We start from the raw sequence: 21,501 nt of genomic DNA, 5'->3' as shown, positions 1-21,501 counted from the left end.
GAGCGTACTTCTCCTCAAATGCCATTGAAATAACGGTAAGGATAGAAAAGGGGATAAAGTCTTTGAGAATGGGGTTGGAGGACAATATTAGGGAATTATATACTTCCAAGTTCTAAAAGATGGAAGGCAAATGGAGTAATATTGGAAGAACTACAGACAAGACCATATATAGTCCAAGGCTGAAGTAGAGATGGGAGCTTTTTCTCCATAGCTGAAAATCAGTTGATAAGGAGAGGAGCTCATGAGGACAAAAAGTGGAAAGAAACCAAGCTGATGCCCTGTCCTCACTCTACTTTCTGTTCCTGCTTGTGCAGCTATAGAACTTGCCCCCAGTGCTGAAGTAAAAATCTAAATAAATGGAGTCCTGTGCCAAGAGATGATGGTGTTCCTACACAGTGGTTGGTACCCGACATTGGCAGCCCCTTCGTTCAGTCTGTTTTGATCCTAAAACGCTATATCATTCAAACCGTTAATCAGGTGTGAGGGCAAGTTTCAAGCAACCAAGTAATTACAGGGGAGAGGCCAGCAAATGGCTAGCATTAAGAATGTAACACATTTAACAACAGAACTAAGACTAAAACAAAAGGGGAATAAGTGTGACAGTAATACCTAAATGTTTTACTCTCTGACAGTGAAGAAATAATACAGCTAACCACACACAAAAAAAAAAAGATAGAATGTGGAATAAAGCTCCCTGATTGCCCCCTATATCATAAGAATCAAATCGAAGGTAATAATTTAAAACTGACAAGTAGTAGAATTTTAAGTATATTTAAGAGTACAAAAGTAAAGGATAGTAACATTGCCTAAACTTGGATAGTGGAAGATATGGAGGAAGTACAAGCTAATGTTGCTCATAAAAGAAAAGGAGATACTGTCCAAAGACACAGGATTCAAAGATATTACAGAAAGGTGGAAGTATAAAGAAAATCACTAAATCACAAACCCTTCTAAATGTTAAAACTAAAATTACTTTTTTTAGGGCACCTGGGTGCCTCAGTTGGTTAAGCAGCTGCCTTTAGCTCATGTCATGATCTGGGAGTCCTAGGATCAAGTCCCACGCCTGGCTCCCTGCTCCATGGGGAGTCTGCTTCTCCCTCTGACTCTCCCCCCTCTCATGCTCTCTCTCTCTCTCAAATAAATAATATCTTAAAAAAACTAAAATTAGGGGCGCCTGGGTGGCTCAGTGGTTTGGGCTGCTGCCTTTGGCTCGGGTCATGATCTCAGGGTCCTGGGATTGAGCCCCGCATCGGGCTCCCTGCTCCGCAGGAAGCCTGCTTCCCTCTCTCTCTCTCTCTCTGCCTGCCTCTCTGCCTACTTGTGATCTCCGTCTTTCAAATAAATAAATAAAATTAAAAAAAAAAAACTAAAATTACTTTTTTTAGTAAAGAGCAAATATGAGAGAACTAAACTAAGTCTCTACAAATAGTCACAGAAAGCAATGTAAATAGGCATATCTCCTCTATTAAAATAAAAAGGTGTTCAGGTTGGATCACAGACAAAACCTAATTCTGTATCGTGCTGTACATAAGAAACATCTAAAATAGATTAAAGGTGAAAAAAGGGTGGGCAAGGGCAACTTGCAAATAAAAAGAAAACAGGACTCATGGTCTTAATAAAACAAGGTACAATTCAAAGCAGAAAACACAAGACAAAGAAATGCACTTTCTAATCCTAAAGACTAATTCTCAAGGAAGTTATGACAGTTATGAATAAATATTGTACCTAATAACATAATAGCATCTTTCTTAAAGCAAAAAACAAGAGCTACATGGAGAAATATGTAGAAGTACCTTAATACTAGGAGACTAATTCAATTCTCTCAGCCTAAGGCAAATTATGTGGACCAAAAAAAAAAAAAAAAAAAAGAAAGAAAGAAAGAAAATAAAAATGAAGTAAAGAAGACCCATACTACATAATCAGTACAGTGGTAGATCCGACAAATACACACCAAATTCAATATGTATTAGTAGAATATGCCATTTTTACCAGTGCCATCTAACAGTCACGAAAATTGACTTTATCAGTGGATGAAAAGTGAACTTTGATAAATTCGAGAAGTATAAATAATACAGATTTCATTCTCTGAAAATAATACAACAAGGATGGGTATTAATAAAAAAATAAAGTCAGAAAATGAAGTTGCCCCATACCTTGAAATTTTATTTTCCCTCTCTCTCTTTTTTTTTTTTAAGATTATATTTATTTGCCAGAGAGAACACAAGCAGGGGGAGCAGCAGGCAGAGGGAGAAGCAGCCTCCCCCACCGCCACTGAGCTGGGAGCCTGATGCAGGACTCCATCCCAGGACACTGGGATCATCACTGAGCCGAAGGCAAATGCTTAACCAACTGAGCTGCCCAGGTATCCCATATATCTTGAAATTTTAAGAAAAATTACAAACTTTGGGTAAAGGGGAAAAACAAACCAAAATTGCAGGATTTCTAGAAAATGATAAAAACTGAATGTCAGGATCGATGGAATCCAGCTAACGTAGTCCTCGGAAGAAAACTCATAGTCCTAAATACTTATTTCAGTGAAAAATGGAATGTTGAAAATGAATTAAGCATACTGTATTTTTAAAAATAGAAAACCAAAGGAAAGCATAAGAAAGGAATTATGAATTCCTGACAGTCAGGAATTAATGAGTTAGACATTAGAGAAATAGAACTAGTAAGTTGGATCATTTTTTAAAAATTCTATTTATTTATTTGAGAGAGAGAGAGAGCATGAGCAGAGGAGAGGGCAGAAGGAGGAGCAGACTCCCAACTGAGCAGGGAGCACGACTTAGGGCTGAATCTAGGACCCTCGGATCATCACCTGAGCTGAAGACAGACACTTAACTGACTGAACCACCCAGGCACTCCAGGTCTTTTTTTTTTTTTTTTAATCATTGCATTTGATCAAGAGGCAGCAAATTATACCCTACAGTCAAAATTTGGCTGTTTTGTATGGCCTACAAACTCAGAATGGCTTTTACATTTTTAAGTGGTTGAAAAAATACTTTGTGACACGTGGAAATTTTCTGAATTTCAAATTGAGTGTTCCTAGTTACATTAGAATGCAGAAACACTCATTTTTAAAAATATATTCCCTACAGCAGCGTTCTGTGCAGTGATGGCAGAATTGAGTAGTGTGACAGAAAGTGTATGTGGCACTCTCGTGTCTTATCCCTTTACATGCTGATTGACACACTGCACGTCAGTGATGTAGTTAGAACATGGCAGCATTCCCAACTCTGTGCATATCTACATGTTGTAGCGTTTTATTTAAAAACATTAAACTTAAATGTAATTTTTTTTACCAGTGCATATGCATCACATCAAACAAAAACAAGAAGAGAGAGAAAAGTGGATTTTAAATGTCATGCTTTTAGGATAGTGGAGTATGGATTATTTTCACCAAATTAGGTCGCAAAACTTGATGTTTATAATGGAATAACACTGTAGCTCTGCCAAAAGAATACAGTCTGCTTTGACACTACCACACTAAGCACTCCCCACCATATCCCTCACATAGGACAGCAACAGTAAGAAAAATTAGGTATTTTTAATGATATCTAACAGTCTAACAATTTCTTCCCGAAAAATGAAAATGAAGCTGCAATCAAAGTGAGTTTCTGAGTGGCTCATTTGTTATCCAAGCAGAGAAAGACATTTATTACTTGTGAATTAATTGTATTTAATTGAAGCAGCCAAAGAAATGTGTCCAGAAAACAAAATGTAATAAGACTCCTAGTTGTTCAGTGAGAACAGTGGCTCAGAGCTGAGGACATTGGAGCAAGGTTGATAGTCAATTAAAAACAACAGATGATTTTGAGTGATTTTCCAGGCTCTTGATGAATAAACACATGTTACTCATACTGTTCAGTTGTTTATTCAAGAAATCTATGTCAAATTTGACCAAAAATTTAGCCCGGGTGACTGGTCTGCATTGGAACAACTGCAGGAGAGGATATTTTCCAAGAAGAGGAAAAAACACTAATTCATAAAAAGGGCACAGACAAATTGTGGCTTATCAGCAGGTACTTTGCACAAAATACGTGAATCTGTCATGCATTACAAAACTGGTGTTGTTAACGGGAAGCTTCATTTATTCTGATGGCCTTTACCATCATTAGTTTTATGAATTTTTCTCAGAAATAGAAGCTGCCTATCCTGACTTGCTCTACCAAGCCACAATTCAGTGACTTAGCAGGGAAAACATTTTATGGCAAGCTTTTTAGCTCAGGACCAAAAGTGAAATTTTTCTGAATAAGAACAACCACTGTCAGCCACTGTTATCAGATACTGAATGGCTTTAGACACTAGCTTTTACAGCAGATTTGATTGTTCTTAATGAGTTTAACCTAAAATTATGTGGCAAAATAGTACTTGCATAGGAAACATCCTGAGGTGAAGTTGTTTCAACAACCTAATAACACTTTGAAGCATAGTATAGTTGACCCTTGAACAATGCAAGACTTAGGGGCACTAACCCCTGTGCAGTTGAAAATCTGGGCATAACTTTTGATTTCCCAAAAAAACTAATAGCCTACTCTTGACTAGAAGCCTTACTGATAACATAAAATAGTCGATTAATACTATGTTATGTATATTACATACTGTATTCTTGCAGTAAATCAGAGAAAAAAATGTTATTAAGAAAATCGTAAGGGGCACTTGGGTAGCTCCGTGGGTTAAGCCTCTGCCTTCAACTCAGGTAATGATTTCAGGGTCCTGGGATCCAGCCCCGCATCAGGCTCTCTGCTCAGCAGGGAGCCTGCTTCCCCCTGCCTCTCTGCCTGCCTCTCTGCCTAGTTGTGATCTCTCTGTCAAATAAATAAATAAAATCTTTAAAAAAAAATCATAAGAGGGGTGCTTGAGTCAGTCTGTTAAGCATCTGACTCTATTTCAGCTCAGATCATGATCTCAGGGTCAGGTGAGATTGAGCCCCTTGTTGGGCTCAGCACTGGGCATGGACCCTGCTTAATATTCTCTCTCCCTTTCCCTCTGCCCCTCCCTCCTTATTTATTTTATTTTATTTTTTTTCAGTGCCAGGTGTTTATTGCCCCCCTCACACGTGGGATTGCTCACATACACAACACACACAGGCGTTGGCATCACGGGAGAGAGCAGCGTCTCTGGGTGAAGGACAGGGCGTTCTCTCAGCCCCTGGCCTCAGGGAGCGAGATGGGAGACGAGGATGGCTTCTCTCTCCTGCCCTCACTGGGGTCTGAGGGGGCCCATGAACAAATGCCACCCCTTCCATCTCGCAGCCATGGAGAAGCCACCTTGGTGACATGTTTCGTTCCAATTCTTTGTTACGTGGAGAAGGGATTGGCCTGGTCCCAGCCATTACAGGGGAAGGTGTAAACATTAAGAGGTATACTTGGCCACAAAGGGGGCGACATCATCAGAAGCATGTGTGGGGTGGGGGGTGGGGGAGGAGCACTGTTACTGAGCTGCTGGGCTATCTAGTCCCTGGCTTAGTAGAAGAACAGGGAAGACGGCCGGGGGAGGGGGGAGCTTATTGTTTGGCATTGATGATATCTACAAACTCTGGCTTGAGGGAAGCCCCGCCCACGAGGAAGCCATCCACATCAGGCTGGCTCGCCAGCTCCTTGCAGGTTGCTCCAGTCACAGAACCTCCATAAATGATACGGGTGCTCTGAGCCACGGCGTCAGAGACGTTGGACTTAAGCCATCCGCGGAGCTTTTCGTGTACTTCCTGGGCCTGTTGGGGTGTCGCAGTCTTGCCAGTCCCAATGGTCCATACAGGCTCATAGGCCAGGACAACCTTGCTCCAGTCTTTCACATTATCTGCGATGACCTTGGTTTGCTCGAAAACAACCTTCTCAGTGATGCCAGCTTCCCTCTCATCTAGCTTCTCCCCAATGCAGGCAATTACTCCAAGTCCCTCTGCCAGGGCATGGGCCACTTTCTGTCCAATCAGCTCATCTGACTCCCCAAAGACGTGCCTTCTTTCCGAGTGCCCCAGGACTACCCACGTGGCTCCACAGTCTGTGATCATGCCAGGGCTGATCTCCCCAGTGAAGGCCCCGTTCGTCACTTTGTAGCAGTTCTGTGCAGCCACAGCAATCTTGGCGTCCAGCTTCTGCCTGGCAAAGTCGATGTAGGCGGTGGGGGGTGCACAAACCACTTCGGTGTCGGCCGGCACCTTAGCTGCGTTCAGAGTGGTGATGAGCTCTCCCAGGTTCTTCTTCCGCCGGTTCATCTTCCAGTTCCCCCCGACGAAGAACTTCCTGGAGGGCGCCATGGCGCTGGTACCGACACCCTGAAGGTCAGAAGCAGCCCCTCCCTCCTTATTTAAATGCACTCTCTCTCTTAAAAAAAAAAAAGAAGAAGAAGAAGAAGAAGAAGAAGAAGAAAATACATTCACAGTACTGTAGCTTAAAAATCTGCATGTAAGTGGATCCGCTCAGTCCAAACCTGTGTTGTTCAAGTGTCAATTTAACATCAAGCTATTTTATATACTTCTTGTGCTGTCAAAAGTTAAAATGAGGGGTGCCTGGGTGACTCAGTGGGTTAAGGCCTCTGCCTTCAGCTCAGGTCATGATCCCAAGGTCCTGGGATCGAGCCCCGCATCTGGCTCTCTGCTCAGGGGAGCCTGCTTCCCTTCTTCTCTCTCTGCCTGCGTGTCTGTCTACTTGAGATGAAAGAAAGAAAGAAAGAAAGAAAGAAAAGAAAGAAAGAAAGAAAGAAAGAAAGAAAGAAAGAAAGAAAGAAAGAAAGAAAGAAAGAAAGAAAGTCTTTTTAAAAAGAAGTTAAAATGAGAAATGAGGCCTTCATTCCCACACATTTTTACAGCAGATATGTTTGTGAGCTCAAACTAAAGTTCCAGCAGCACTTTTTCAGACCTGAATGCAAATGCAAAGGAAATTTCCATATTTCAAAATTTATTTAACTATGTGATCAAAGAGCTTCCATCTAACTTCCAATTGCAGGGGATTAGTCTGGTAATGACAAGGTAAAAAAGGCAAATATTGAAGAATTTAATAGGATTCAAAAAAATGCTTTCCCAGTAATTAATATATTCAATTAAAACCAGATGCTCATGGATTGATATCAGTATTTGACAGTACCCATCTTTGTGAAAAGGCACTTTCAAATATGAAATCTGTAAATCTTATTACAGATCAACATTAACAGATGAACATTTGTAATGTTTTGATGATAAAAAACTTGAACTTTGAACCCTAATTAAGCAAAATTTTATCTCCCAGAAAAGAATGCCTCTTTTCTCATTAGTGAATCAATATTATCTTTTCAGTACTTAATTATTATTATATTTTGAATGTTATCAATAAAAATTTTATAGAAAATTTTCACTCCTGTTCTATAAGTACCAACATAATATTTTGGCCTACAAAGCCTAAAATACTTACTCTCCACCCCATATAAAGAAGTGTGCTGACTCTGGAATTAGACAAGCAAGCTAAGTACTTGCTAACTTTATTAATCAAGGAAAAGGGAGACAGAATAAATACTCAAAATATGAAATGATGAGGGTAAATAATCACAGAAACAGAATCTTAACAATCATTTGAATTTAACTTACATAACTCAACGCAAAGAAGTTTGAAGATTTGAATGACTTGATAAACTATGAAAATAGAATTTACCAATATTAGGGTACCTGGGTGGCACAGTCAATTCGGTGTCCAGCTCTTTGTTTCATCTCATTGTGATCTTAGGGTCATGAGATGGAGCCCCACATCAGGCTCTGCTCAGTGTGGAGTCTGCTTGAGATTCTCTCTCTCTGCTCTCTTTCTCTCTAAGTAAATGCATACATACATACATATATACATACCAATATTGACCCTAAAAGAAATAGGTTTAACAGATAAGTTTTTGTAAAAGAAGAAGTTGCCAAAAACGTAGCCTTCAAAAAACTATTTGAGCTGATATACTAATAATGAAGTAGCAGGAAAAGAAATTAGGAAAACAATCCCATTTACAATTGTACCAAAAATAATAAAATACCTAGGGACAAACTTAGGTGGTAAAGGACCTGGACATTGATGAAAGAAATTAAAGATGACACAAGCACATGGAAAGATAGTCCATGCTCATGGATTAAAAGAAAAAATATTCTTAAAATGTCCATACTACCCAAAGCAATTTACAGATTCAGTGCCCCCCCATCAAAATACCAACAGCACTTTTCACAAAACTAGAACAAATAATCCTAAAATTTATGCAGAACCACAAAAGACCTTGAATAGCTGAAGCAATCTTGAAAAAGAAAAAGCTGGAGGTATCAGAGCCCCAGATTTCAAGATATACTACAAGATTATCACAAGTAATCAAAACAGTATGGCACCAGTGCAAAAATAGATACATAAGTTGATGGTACAGAATAGAGAGCCCAGAAATAAACCCACCCTTTTACAGTCAATCTACAAGATAGGCAAGAATATGCAATGGGAAAAAGAGAGTCTTCAACAAATAGTGTTGAGGAAACTGGACCACTTTATTATACATATCCAAGAATAAACTCAAAATGGATTAAAGACCTAAATGAAGCCCACAACCATAAAAATCCTAGAAGAGACCATAGGCAACAATTTCTCTGACATTGGCCATAGGAACAGTTTTTAAAGGTATGCCTCCTTGGGCGCCTGAGTGGCCCAGTGGGTTAAGCCGCTTCCTTCGGCTCAGGTCATGATTTCAGGGTCCTGGGATCGAGTCCTGCATCCGGCTCTCTGCTCAGCAGGGAGCCTGCTTCCCTCTCTCTCTCTCTCTCTGCCTGCCTCTCTGTCTACTTTTGATCTCTGTCTGTCAAATAAACAAATAAAATCTTTTTTTTTTTTAAATATTTTATTTATTTATTTGACAGACAGAGATCACAAGTAGGCAGAGAGGCAGGCAGAGAGAGAGGAGGAAGCAGGCTCCCTGCTGAGCAGAGAGCCCGATGCGGGGCTTGATCCCAGGACCCTGGGATCATGACCTGAGCCGAAGGCAGAGGCTTTAACCCACTGAGCCACCCAGGCGCCCCTAAACAAATAATATCTTAAAAAAAAAAAAAAAAGGTATGCCTCCTCAGGCAAGGGAAACAAAAGCAAAAATAAACTCTTGGGGTAGCTGGGTGGCTCAGTACATTAAGCATCTACCTTTGGCTCAGGTCATGATGATCCCAGGGTCCTGGAATCACATCCTGCATCATGCTCCTTGCTCAGTGTGGAGTCTGCTTCTCCCTCTACCCTTCCCCTTGTTCATGATCTCACTCTTTCTCTCTCTCTCAAATAAATAAAATCTTAAAAAGAATTTCAAAAAAGCAGGGCACTTGAGTGGCTCAGTTGATTAAGCATCTGCCTTTGGCTCAGGTCATGATCCCAAGATCCTGGGATCAGGCCCTGCATCAGGCCCCACGTCAGGCTCTTGCTCAATGGGAAGCCTAGTTCTCCCTCTCCCTCTGCTGGCCATGCCCTTTGCTTGTTTCCTATCTGTGTCAAATAAAATCTTTTTAAAAAATTATATATATATATATTTATATATATATATACACACACACACATATATACACACACAGACACAGACACACACACACACACTTCTGAACAGCAAAGGAAACAGTTAACAAAAGACAACCTATTGAATGGCAAGGATATGGGGGAAAATGTATACATTTAATGTGACCAGGTGTTTTCGGTTTTTTGTTTTGTTTTGTTTTGTTTTTTAAATAGAACTAGACATGCCATGTGACTTCCAATGCCTGTCTAAAGGCATTGCAATTTTTCACCTTGGTCTCTGAGCTCTCATTCTGTGGGAAGCTGGCCACCATGTGCTGATGACCTACAAACAGTCCTGTGGAGAGGCCTGCATACAGTGAAACTGAAGGCCTCCCATCAGCTGCCAGGACCAGCCTGCTCACCACATGAGTGAGCCACCTTGGAAATAGATCCTCCTCAAACTTTCAGATGACTACAGACCCAGTTGGCATCTGACTGGGATCTTAAGAGAGATTCTGAGCCAGAATTGCTCGGGCAGCCATTTCCTGACTCAAGAAAACTACAGTAGGTGATTATTACCAGTATATCGTGGGGTGATTTCTTAGCATTAGCTAATGAGTACAAAGAACAGTGGATGAAATACGTCCACTTTTTGTATGAAGTGGAGAATAAAAGGTGTGTGTGCGCGCACGTGTGTGTGCACACATGTAGGCACTTAGGTATGAATAAAAAACATAGATGGATTAATAACAAACTAATGAAAATGGTCAATCCTAGGACACTGAGAGAAAGAGGCAAATGAGGATGGAAGGGAAGTGAGACCTCTTGGTGTGCTCATCTTCTATTAAGTTTTTGATTATCAGTAACTATTTATTATGCGTATAATACAAACACATAGTGACTACATAAATATTAGATGAATACTTATAGAGTTGAAACCACACAAAATAAACCTATTTTTGAAAATTAAAATTCATCTTTTTTTTTTTTAATTTTACAAACTACTAATACCCAGATAAAATTGGAAGCATGAAGGACAGAAATTAAGCATGGTTATTTTCAAAGGTCCCAAATGATTTTGATGTGCAACTTATATATATAGAAACACTGTCCTAGGAGAAGCTCTTTTTCTACTTTCCAAAACTAACAGGAACAGTAATGGAAAATTTAAACAGTGCTATAACTAATAAGAAATTGAATTCATAATTTTCTTTAAATGTCTACAAAGAAAATTCTCGGTCTAAATTCACCAGTGGGGGCACCTGGGTGGCTCAGTGGGTTAAGCCGCTGCCTTCGGCTCAGGTCATGATCTCAGGGTCCTGGGATCGAGTCCCGCATTGGGCTCCCTGCTCAGCAGGGAGCCTGCTTCCCTCTCTCTCTCTCTGCCTGCCTCTCTGTCTACTGTGATCTCTCTCTGTCAAATAAATAAATAAAATCTTTAAAAAAAAATAAAAAATAAAAATAAATTCACCAGTGAACTCTAATGACAATCTTATACAAATACTTCTAGAGAATAGGAAAAGAACACACACACACACCCAAATGATTTTTTTTCATGGTAGAATAACTCTGATACCAAATTCATGTATATTTAAAGAAAAGGAAATTATAAGCCAATCTAACTCATGAACAGAGATGTAAAGAAATAGGTATGTGTAAATCACACACATAACCAATGTTCTTATGAGGACACCCATCACATCTGATTAGGGCCTCCATAATAGCCATGTTCTAACTTAAATGCCTCTTTTTAGGCCCTGTCTTCAATTACAGTCACATTCTGAAGTACTGGGGGGTTAAGACTTCAAGTTAAGGGGTTAAGAACACACATGGATTTCGGGGTATATAATTAAGCTCATAACAACAAGGTAATACAGAATTCTGGGACCAAGATCTAAACAAAAGAGGAAATCTGGAGAAGTGAGCTTGGACTGTATCACACTCATTTTCTCCTTTAGTTGTGAACCAACCTGGGGGAGGCAATTCACAGGCTGAGAAGCACAGTTTCTGATAGAGTCACAGAGCTAGGGGCCAAAAACTTGGAGAATATAGCCTACCAAGGGATGCTAAAAAATCTTTTCATTCTTACTCTGAGTGAAAAAAAGGGCTACACTGAAGTTGAAGCCCAGGTTTGATTTGCTTCAGTCCATTGTTGGACAAAGGTGATTCAAAATTGCTATCTAATGCCCCAGCACCCTGCCAAAGGCAAACAAATCCCCTCTAGAGGAAGATAAAAATCATAGGCCTCAAATATTTTTGAACTGAAAAAATTTTTGAATTGAAAAAGTTCAATTTTTCATACACATTGTTGGCACTCACTGATAACTAGCATGTCAGAAAACAAGATAATGACTGAAACTAAAAGAAACAACAGACAACAGAAAGACTTGCAACAGATCCAGATAATAGAGTTACCAACTGCAAACTTTACAATAAACATGCTTAATACATTTGTAGTAGACACTCGTAGTCTTTTTTTTTTTTTTTAAGATTTTATTTGACAGGACACAAGAAGAGAGAGCGGCAGGCAGAGGGAGAGGGAGAAGCAGGCCCCGCACCCCTCAGAGCAGGGAGCCCGATATGGGCCTTGATTCCAGGACCCTGAGATCATGACCCAAGTGGATGGCAGATGCTCAACCAACTGAGCCACCCAGGCACCCCACTCTTAGTTTTCTACCGTGATTTATTTACTAAGTGGATTCACTCACTCCACCTATGCCCCTACTCGTACCCCCAAGTGTAAGCTGCTCATACTCTTTCCCAGAACTGTCCTCAATTGATGAGGGCATCTCTCCTGGAATTCCTTAGAAAGTTAGCCTGAACCCCCTCATCCCTGCCCCAGCAGGCAGTAACTGACTAATCCAGGAGTAGTTAAGTTATATAGACAGACAGCTTGCTTCAAAGAGGACAACCATGTGATATTCTTGGTGCTTCAGAACTCCATCCTCTGGGGTCAGGCTGAGGACTTCAGCCGCATCAACATCTTGGGCTTCTTCCCATGCCTTATTCTGCGCTCCTCAGAAGTTTCCCTGCAATAAGTCAGTTGCACGAGAATCCCTAGCTCAGGCTCTGCTTCTAGGAAACCTAACAGGTTCAAGATTGAAAAATTCATCAGAGAAGTAAAAATCATAAAATGAAAATTCTAAAACTAAACCATATGATAGCTAAATTATAAGAACTTAGTGGATGAATTTAATAGTAGACTGAAATATAATGAAGGAGTGGCTAGAATTAAGCACGGAGAGATAAAGGATAGAACATGAGAAAAGTGTAAGAGATGTGAACTTGAAAACTCAGAGGGGGAGAAGAGAAAGAATGGGACAGAAGTAATACTTGAAGATGGAATGGCTAAGAATTTTCCAAAACTGATAAAAAGACTTTTAAGCCAGAAATTTGAGAAGCCCTATGAAGGCCATACAGGGTAAATGTGGGGATAGGGGGATCACTTCAAAGCAACAATAAAACTGATAGCTAACTTCATAATAGGAACAGTGCCTAATCCAGGAGTAGTTAAGACAAAGGCATGGTGTCTTCAAATCCTGCAAGAAAATAATCTAGAATATTACCCTCAGCCTTGAGAACCTTTGCTCCAAAAGGTAAAAGCCATTTCAGACAAGGAGAAGTCAGGTGAGCGCCTTCAGTAGGGAGAAGAGGGGACTGAGATGGAGAAGAGGCATGTGAGAACTTCTGGGGAGACAGCAATGTTTGCTGCAGAATGGTGTTCATAGCCTCTCATTTTGCTGCATGTATTTCTGTATACTCCCATGTATATTTCACAAAAACATTAGAAATGTTACACATTGTACTTTTTTTTTTTTTAAAGGATTTTATGTATTCGTTTGAGAGAATGCCAGTGGGGTGCAGGCAAGGGAGAGGGACAAGTAGACTCCACACTGAGCCTAACTCAGGGCTCAGTCTCATGACCCTGAGATGAACCCGAGCTGAAATCAAGATGCTCAAACAACTGAACCACTCAGGTGCTCCTCATTGTACTCATTTTTAATGTAAAAACATTTCATTTATAAATTATCTTCTAAAGCAGATAAGCCTTATACTGAATGAAGAATACTGAATATTTTTCGTATGTTGTCTGATAGTAATGATTAATAAGAGGTCTGCAATGTTGAGATTTATAAGAAATATATCTAGCCATTGATACAACAAAAATATATTTCTCATAAATATTTGGTCTTCATTCATAGTTACGGGCTTACAGCTCCCAAAACCCTTGGAATTTCCTGAGTGGGAAGAGCAAGGAGAGCATCTTTTGCTATAATGTTTGGTCTCTTGTCCTCAGTTTCTGGATAAATGCTTCAGAGCCATTAAGGTGAAATGGGTTTCTTGTTATTCATAACAAGTCCCTTTCCCCCACAGCTTGGTTTATGTTAATGAGGTGACTATAGGGTAATGCCTAACTGTGAGGACTGTTTGTCAGGGGAACCAATCATGATCCAGAGGTTGGAACTTGCAGTCCCACCCCCTGATTTCCGGGGAGGAGACAGGTTTGGAGGTTGAATCAATCTCCAATGGTAAGTGATTTAATTAGCTGGGCCTGTGGAATAAAGCCTCCATGAAATCCCAGAAGAAGTGGTGTGGAGAGCTTCACAGCTGGTGAGCCAGAATGCTTCCCTGTGCTATTGTGCTGGGTCCACAGTTCCCTAAGGACAGAAGCTCCTTTGGGAACTTAACTTCAGAATCTCTTCATCTGGCTGTTGGTTAGTATCCTCTAATATCCTGTGTAGTAATATGGTAACTTGTGAGTAAATGGATTTTTTTAAGTTTCGTGAAGGACTCTAGCAAATTAAGATCCCAAGGAGGGGGTTGTGGGAACCTCCGGTCTATAGTCAGTGGGTTGGTCAGTGATTGGTGTCTGAAGCAGAGGACAGTCTTGTGGAACTGAGCCCATAACTTGTGGAATGTGATGCTATTTCTGGGTCAATGGGGTCGGAATCGAGTTGAATTGTAGGAAACCCAGCTGGCGTTGGAGAATTAATTACTTGGTGGTAATGTGAGAAAACCACATTCCCACATTGGAATTGGCTCTGATGAAGTTCTAGAACATAGGTGAGGTTCCGTGGGGTGAGGTCTGGAGCCGATGACCAAGAAAGAATTCTTGAGACATCTTCGGTGCAAAATGGTGGTTGATTAAAGCACGGGGACAGGACCCATGGGCAGGAAGAGCTGCTGCCCCGAGTTGTGAGGGATGGCAGGTTCTGTACCCTGGAGTTGGAGGGGAGGTAAGGAAAAGGGAGGTTCAATAGAACTTTCATATGCTAAAGAGGGCCTATAAGGTACCAGACCAGAGAGGCAAAGTTGGTCCCAAGGTTGTTTTTCCCTTTTAGCAAGCCATTAACATAAAGAGAGTTGGGACATTCCCAAAGAATGTCAAATTTGTCCCACCCAGGAGTGGAGGGGGTGAGGGGGAGATTGTGAGGTGTCAGCCTTTTGCTTGGGGTGAGGGGGAGATTGCGAGGTGTCAGCCTTATGCTTTGTCCTCAGCCAGCCTTCTGCTCCCTCATCAGTTCTAGAAACTTTAGGTTTAATTTTGAAATAAACCTTAACACTTAAAAATTAGAATTTTATTAAACTCTGTATTTTGGGCCTTTCTTTAAAAATGAAGTTCTGTGGGTGCCTGGGTGGCTCAGTGGATTAAGCCTCTGCCTTTGGCTCGAGTCATGATCCCAGGTTCCTGGGATCGAGCCCCAAATCAGGCTCTCTGCTTGGTGGGGAGCCTGCCTCCCCCACCCTGCCCAGCTGCATGCCTCTCTGCCTACTTGTGATCTCTGTCAAATCAATCAATCAATCAATCAATCAGTCTTTAAAAATGAAGTTCTGTCAAAGCTGGACTGGCTTTTGTTTTGTTCTAAGATTTTTTTAAATTCTCTGAGAAAGCAGGACAGGGGGAGCAACAGGCAGAGGGAGAGGGAGAAGCAGGCTTACTTGGAGCAGGGATCCCTCTGTGGGGCTCCATCCCAGGCCCCGGATCATGACCTGAGCTGAAGGCAGCTGCTTAACGACTGAGCCAGCCACCCAGGCACCCCTGGGCTGGCATTTTGATTCCCAAATATATATATATATATATATATATATATATATAGCTTAGTTTTGGCTTTTTACATGATATATCCAAATTTACTGCACCAAGTCCACACCATTAATTTATAATTTCTGTCTGGTCTTTAAATATGTGGCCTCCGCTTAAAATTTCTGAAAAAAGCTCTCACTTGCGTTACACTGTGAATCTGCTTCTACAGGCTAAATATTCTAGGTTCTTTACATGATTTGGTCATTATTATTCTTATCTGGATCTCTTCTCCTTACCCATGGATTTGTGTATGCAAACACACTGTTTTGAGGAAGGGAGTTTAAGAAACCCCTATACCCCAGCTTGTTCTTTTTTTAAACCAGAAAAAACAAAAACAAAAAACAGGTAATTAACAACAGCTCCCAGTGTTTTTAATGGTAGTGGTCTTATTAAACCAGCCCTTCATTTATCCTTTACTAACAGCAGTTATTTGAACTTAAATAATGCAAGGAATCTGTTCTTCATGAATTTCATCAACTTGATGGTGGATTTTCATATCTTTATTGATCTTCTGTGTCTTCATTCAGGCTGATAATACTGAAACAGCTATTAAGAGAAAATAAAGATAAAACCAGCAAACAGATGCCTTCTTAATTGTTTTCCTGATGAAATGAATTTTAATATTCTCATTAAAATCTTATCCTAAAAAATCTGAGAAGCACCAAATGGGAATTTGGACCATGTGAAGCTTTTTCAAGAGAATTAAAATGAGTCTAAGACCCTAGGCTTGGGGTCCATTTCCAACCTGAAATAGGTAACAGCAGAATTTGAGACTGTTCTATAAAAATGCAGTAGAAATTTGTACACTGATATCACATGACAAAAATGCTAAGCTTTCTTTCAATTAATTTGAAAAAAAAAATCCTGCTCTCAATTCTGTCGGACTTTTTCATAAACAATGATATCATTTATAAATAATGACAGTTTTGTGTCTTCCTTTCCAATTACTATGGTTATTCTTACTAAGCTTAGAAGCTCTAGTCAGTGTTGCTGAAAGGGAGGATAGTGAGCACTCTTACCATTTTAAAGGAAAGACCTTTCACTGTTGGCCTGGCAGAAAGGGCTACTTAAGATGGCAAAAGTTCCCGCCACAAAACCTGAACTCGGACAGGAGAACAAAGACCCAAGCAGGAATCTGAGACCCTCCCGGCTCTGGCTCCCATGGACCAAGGGGACCCTGACAAGCAGGAATCTGAGACCCCCCGTCCCTGGCTTCAGTGGACCAATGGGACCCCGACGAGCAGGCGAAATATCCAAATAAGGGGAACTTGCCAAAAAGACCCCTGAACTCCCCTCAAGGCCCCTTAAAAGTCCCCTCCTCCCTGCCTTGGGCGCGACTTCCGCCACTCTGCTTTCCAGAGTCGGGGAACCTGGCCCTAGGGTGCCCACCTCCTCCAGGGGCAACTTTTCTGGCGCCCCTTCTCCTGAGCCCTGAAACTTCCCCGGAGAGTGTTTCTAATAAATCTTGCCTTGCACCCACTTTGCCTGGTGTTGTGTTCATCTCGCCAGAAAAACTTTACATTCACCATTAACAGGACATTTACTGCGGTTTTTCTTCAGGCCCCTAGAGCTTCATTTTGTTTCTATTCTAAGTTTGTCTTTTTCCCCCTTCCTACCCTCCATCCTTCTATCATTCTTGTTTTCTTCTACTTTAATGATAAAAGGGTGAATTATTTATCTCCTTTATTGAGATGATCTTTTTTCTTTTCTAACGGACTAATGTGTTTAATTACATTTTTTTTTAATTGAAATAACACTGGTCTACAATATTGCGCTCGGTTTCAAGTGTTATCACACAGTGATTCAACATTGAAATATATTGGGAGCCCTTACCATGGTGTTTACCATCTGTACTGTAAGGTTTTACAGGGGAGATAAACAGGACACCAGGCGAGATAGGCGCAAGGCATGATTTATTTAAGGCGCCCTCCCACTAGGTTTTGACACTGGGGAGAGAGGAGTCGGGGAAGTCCCCTGCGGGAGGGGTCGAGTGGGTCTTTTATCTGGGTTAAGACGGGGCATATAAGCCATATAAGGTAAGGTATTTGGTGATTGGAGGGTAGGGGGAGTCCTGATGTTCCTGTTTCCTGCATAGGTATCGGGTTACTTTTGGTGACATGTCCTCCGCATATGTCCTTCCCGCGGGTGAGTCATGGGTTAAGGAAGGGGCGGCCGTTTCTGTTTTCCTCCTGCATTCCTGGAGCTGCGGACCCAACATGTACCATACAACGTTACCGCGTTATTATGGACAGTATTCCCTGAGCTACAGTTCACATCCATGTGACTGGTATATTTTATAAGCGGAAGTTCCTGCGCATTGATGCCCTTTACCTACTTCCAACCTTCCTTCCAACTTCACCCATCCTTCCAACCTTCTCCTCTGGCAACTACCAGTTTGTTTGTTTGTTTGTTTGAGAGAGAAAGAGAGCAAGAGAGAGCGCGCAAGAGAGAGAGAATGAAATGCCAACTGAATATTACCCCCACCTTAAAAGACCACCAGAGACCTGAGTCAAAGCCAAGCAGCAAGGGTCGTTTATTGCAGGTTTGAACCTGGACCTCTGCGCAGCTCGTTGCCATAACGCCGAGAGGTCCGGAGCTGGGTCGGTGCAGGATTTTTATAGACAGATACAAACAAGTTTCGGGTGGGGCTGAGCTGATTGATGGATAGTTTGAACAGGTATACTTGGCGTCAGTGGATTGGGTCAGGGGACCCAAGCGCGAAAGCAGACAAAGCAATCTTACAGAAGCAGAACTGGCCGGTTAGCCCACGCATGCGGGGGAAAAAAAGCACTATCAGGATATTGAAGGCCTGGTTACTATCAAGCCAAGGCCACTTTCCCTCTAATGAGGCACTAACATAAAGACAATTGGGAGTCTCCTTGTGGAATGTTACATTCCTGCTATCAAACGTCCTTATTAGTGACATTTAAGTTTAGAAGAAATTTAACTTTATTTACTTTTCTTTCTACCTCCGCCTCCTTCCGTTTTTCATGGAGGGGAGGTGACATTAGGGCTATTGATAAGGTAACTTCTTTGTTGTAAATCTCAAGGACATTTGCAAACCAAGGAAGACTCCTACCTTGCAGGACTGTGATCTCTGCAAGTTAACTATTTATCGTTTTATGGCAGTCAGGGGTGCCTGAGGAATGCTACACTTATGGAGGGGAGCGGGTGAAGGGGGGTGCAAGGCGGGTGCAAGGCGCCAGCTTTTGCTTTGTCCTCAGCCAGCCTCCTGTTCCTTCAAAAACATGCAGGGGGAGTGGGGGAGGGAAAAGCAGGTTTCCTGCTGAGCAGGGAGCCCGATGCAGGGCTGGATCCCAGGACCCGGGCATCATGACCTGGATCATGACCTGAGCTGAACGCAGATGCAGACGCGTAATGACTGAGTCACCCAGGTGTCCCAACTACCAGTTTAATACCTCTATTTACAAATCTGTTTTTATTTCTGCTCATTTGCTTTTAGATTGAAAATATATGGAAGATTGTATGGTGTTTTTCTTTCTCGCACATATTTCACTTTGTTAGCTTAAGGACCTCAAGTTCTATCCGTGTTGTCACAGATAGCAAGATTTCTTCCTTTTTTATGACTGAATAGTACTCTGTTGGACATACATAGCACATTTTCTTTGTACATTCATCCATTAGTGGACACTTAGGTTTCTTCCATGTCTTGACTATTGCAAAGAATCCTGCAATGATCTTAGGGGTGTGTGTACCTTTTTGAGTTAGTGTTCTTGTTTCCTTTGGATAAATACCCAGAAGGGGACTTGTTGGATCATATGGTAGTTCTTTTTATTTTGGAGATAACCTTCATATATTTGTCATAGTGGCTGTGCCAGTTTACTTTCCCACCAATAGCACATTTGAGTTCCCTTTTCTGCGGTGCCTTGTTGGCTCAGTAGGTTAAATGTCTGCCTTTGGCTTGGGTCATGACAAGGGTCCTGGGATTAAGTCCCTCATAGAGTTCCCCCTGACCACCACTCCCCCTCTCTCTATGAATAAATAAAATGTTTTTCTTTTTTTAAAGATTTTATTTATTTATTTATTGGACAGAGAGCACAAGCTGGGGGAGTGGCAGGCAGAGCAGGTAGAGGGAGCAGTAGACTTCCCACTAAGCAAAGAGGCCAGTGCAGGACCCCATCCGAGCCAAAGGCAGCTGCTTAACCGACTGAGCCACCCAGGAGTCCCAATAAATAAAATCTTTAGAAAAAAATTCCTTTTTTTTAGGGGCAGCTGGGTGGCTCAGTCATTAAACATCTGCCTTTGCCTCAGGTCATGATCCCTGGGTCCTGGGATTGAGCTCTGCATTGGGCTCCCTGCTCAGCGGGAAGCCTGGTTCTCCCTCTCTCACTCCCCCTGCTTGTGTTCCCTCTCTTGCTGTGTCTCTCTCTGTCAAATGGATAAATAAACTCTTTTTAAAAAAAAATTCCCTTTTCTCCTCTTTCTTGCCAACACTTGTTAGAATGGTTACTATCAAAAAAGAGGGTCACTGGGTGGCTCAGTTGGTTAAGCATCTGCCTTTGGCTCAGGTCATGATCCTGGAGTCCCAGGATCGAGTTCCGCATTGGTCTCCCTGCTCAGCAGGGAGTCTGCTTCTCTCTGACTGTCTCCTCATGCTTGTGCACTCTCTCAAGGAAAAAAAAAAAAAAAGACAGCAGGTGCGAGGTGATCACTCATTGCACTTCTGATTTTGCGCTTCCCTGGATAAGTGATGTTGAGCCCCTTTCCGTGCACATCTTGGCCATCTGTTTCTCCTCCCTGGAAGAAGGTCCATTCAGAGCCTCTGCCCATTTCAAAACACCGGATCAGGTTTTGGTTTTCGTGGTGTTTGTGTTTTTCTCTAATGAGGTGTATGAGTGCTTTGTACAGTCTGGGTATTACCCCTTATCAGATAGGGCCCTTGCAAATATCTTCTCCCACTCAGTGAGTTGCCTTGTTTGTCTTGTTGGTGGCTTCCTTCACTGTGCAGAAGCTTCCAGTCTGCTGTAGTCCCAGCTGTTTGCTTCTGCTCCTGCTGACCTATCAAAAAAATCCATGCCAAGGTTTGTGTTTTATGGTTTCAGGTCTCTCATTTAGGTCTTTAATCCATTTTGCATTTATTTTGTATATGGTGTGATAGAGTGGTCCAGTTTCATTTTTTTTGCTTGTAGTTGTCCAGTTTTTCCAGAACCATTTATTGAAGAGATGGTTTCTTCCTTATTGCTTATTTTTGCCCCAGATTAATTGACCATATGAACCTGGGTTAATTTCCAGGTTCTCAGTTCTGCTCCATTAATCTATGTGCTGATTTTTGTGCCAGGATGATACGGTTTTGTTGTTTTAAATGCTAGTAGTCAACCATTATCTTTGTTGGTGTTTTTTTTTTAATTACATGCATACTTTTAAGTAAATTCTACCCCCAATGCGGACTTTGAACTCATGACCCTGAGATCGAGAGTCACATGCTGGAAGTTCCTGAATGGCTCTGTCGGTTGCATCCAACTCTTGACTTTGGCTCAGGTCATGATCTCAGGGATGTGAGATCGATCCTGAGTTCGACTCCACACTGAACACTGAGCCTGCTTTTTTTTTTTTCTTTCTTTCTATCTTTCTTTTCAGTGTTCCAGAATTCATTGTTTATGTGCTCCATGCAGTACGTGTCCTCCATAATACCCACCACCAGGCTCACCCAATCCCCCACCCCCTCCCTTCCAAAACCCTCAGTTTGTTTCTCAGAGTCCACAGTCTCTCATGCTTCATCTTCCCCTCTGATTTACCACAACTCACTTCTCTCCATCTCCCAATGTCCTCCGTATTATTCCTTATGCTCCACAAGTAAGTGAAACCATATGAAAATAGAGTCTCTGCTTGATTTATTTCACTCAGCATAATCTCTTCCAGTCCTGTCCATGTTGATACAAAAGTTGGGTAGTCATCCTTTCTGATGGAGGCATAATACTCCATTGTATATATGGACCATATCTT

At 41.5% G+C, this 21,501-nt stretch overlaps 1 pseudogene across 1 annotated transcript; it reads right to left on the bottom strand.

Moving 5' to 3' along the window:
- Positions 1 to 5,006: 5,006 nt before the first annotated feature.
- LOC309840761 (triosephosphate isomerase pseudogene) lies at positions 5,007 to 6,302 on the bottom strand (annotated as a pseudogene). The gene has a single exon. The product of its transcript is annotated as a triosephosphate isomerase pseudogene (transcript).
- Between the last annotated feature and the right edge of the window lie 15,199 nt (positions 6,303 to 21,501).

This window comes from Mustela nivalis (assembly GCF_964662115.1).
Source record: "Mustela nivalis genome assembly, chromosome: 9".
NCBI lineage: Eukaryota > Metazoa > Chordata > Mammalia > Carnivora > Mustelidae > Mustela > Mustela nivalis.
Note: the sequence above shows the minus strand (reverse complement) of the source record. Positions and strands in the feature narration are given on the sequence as shown.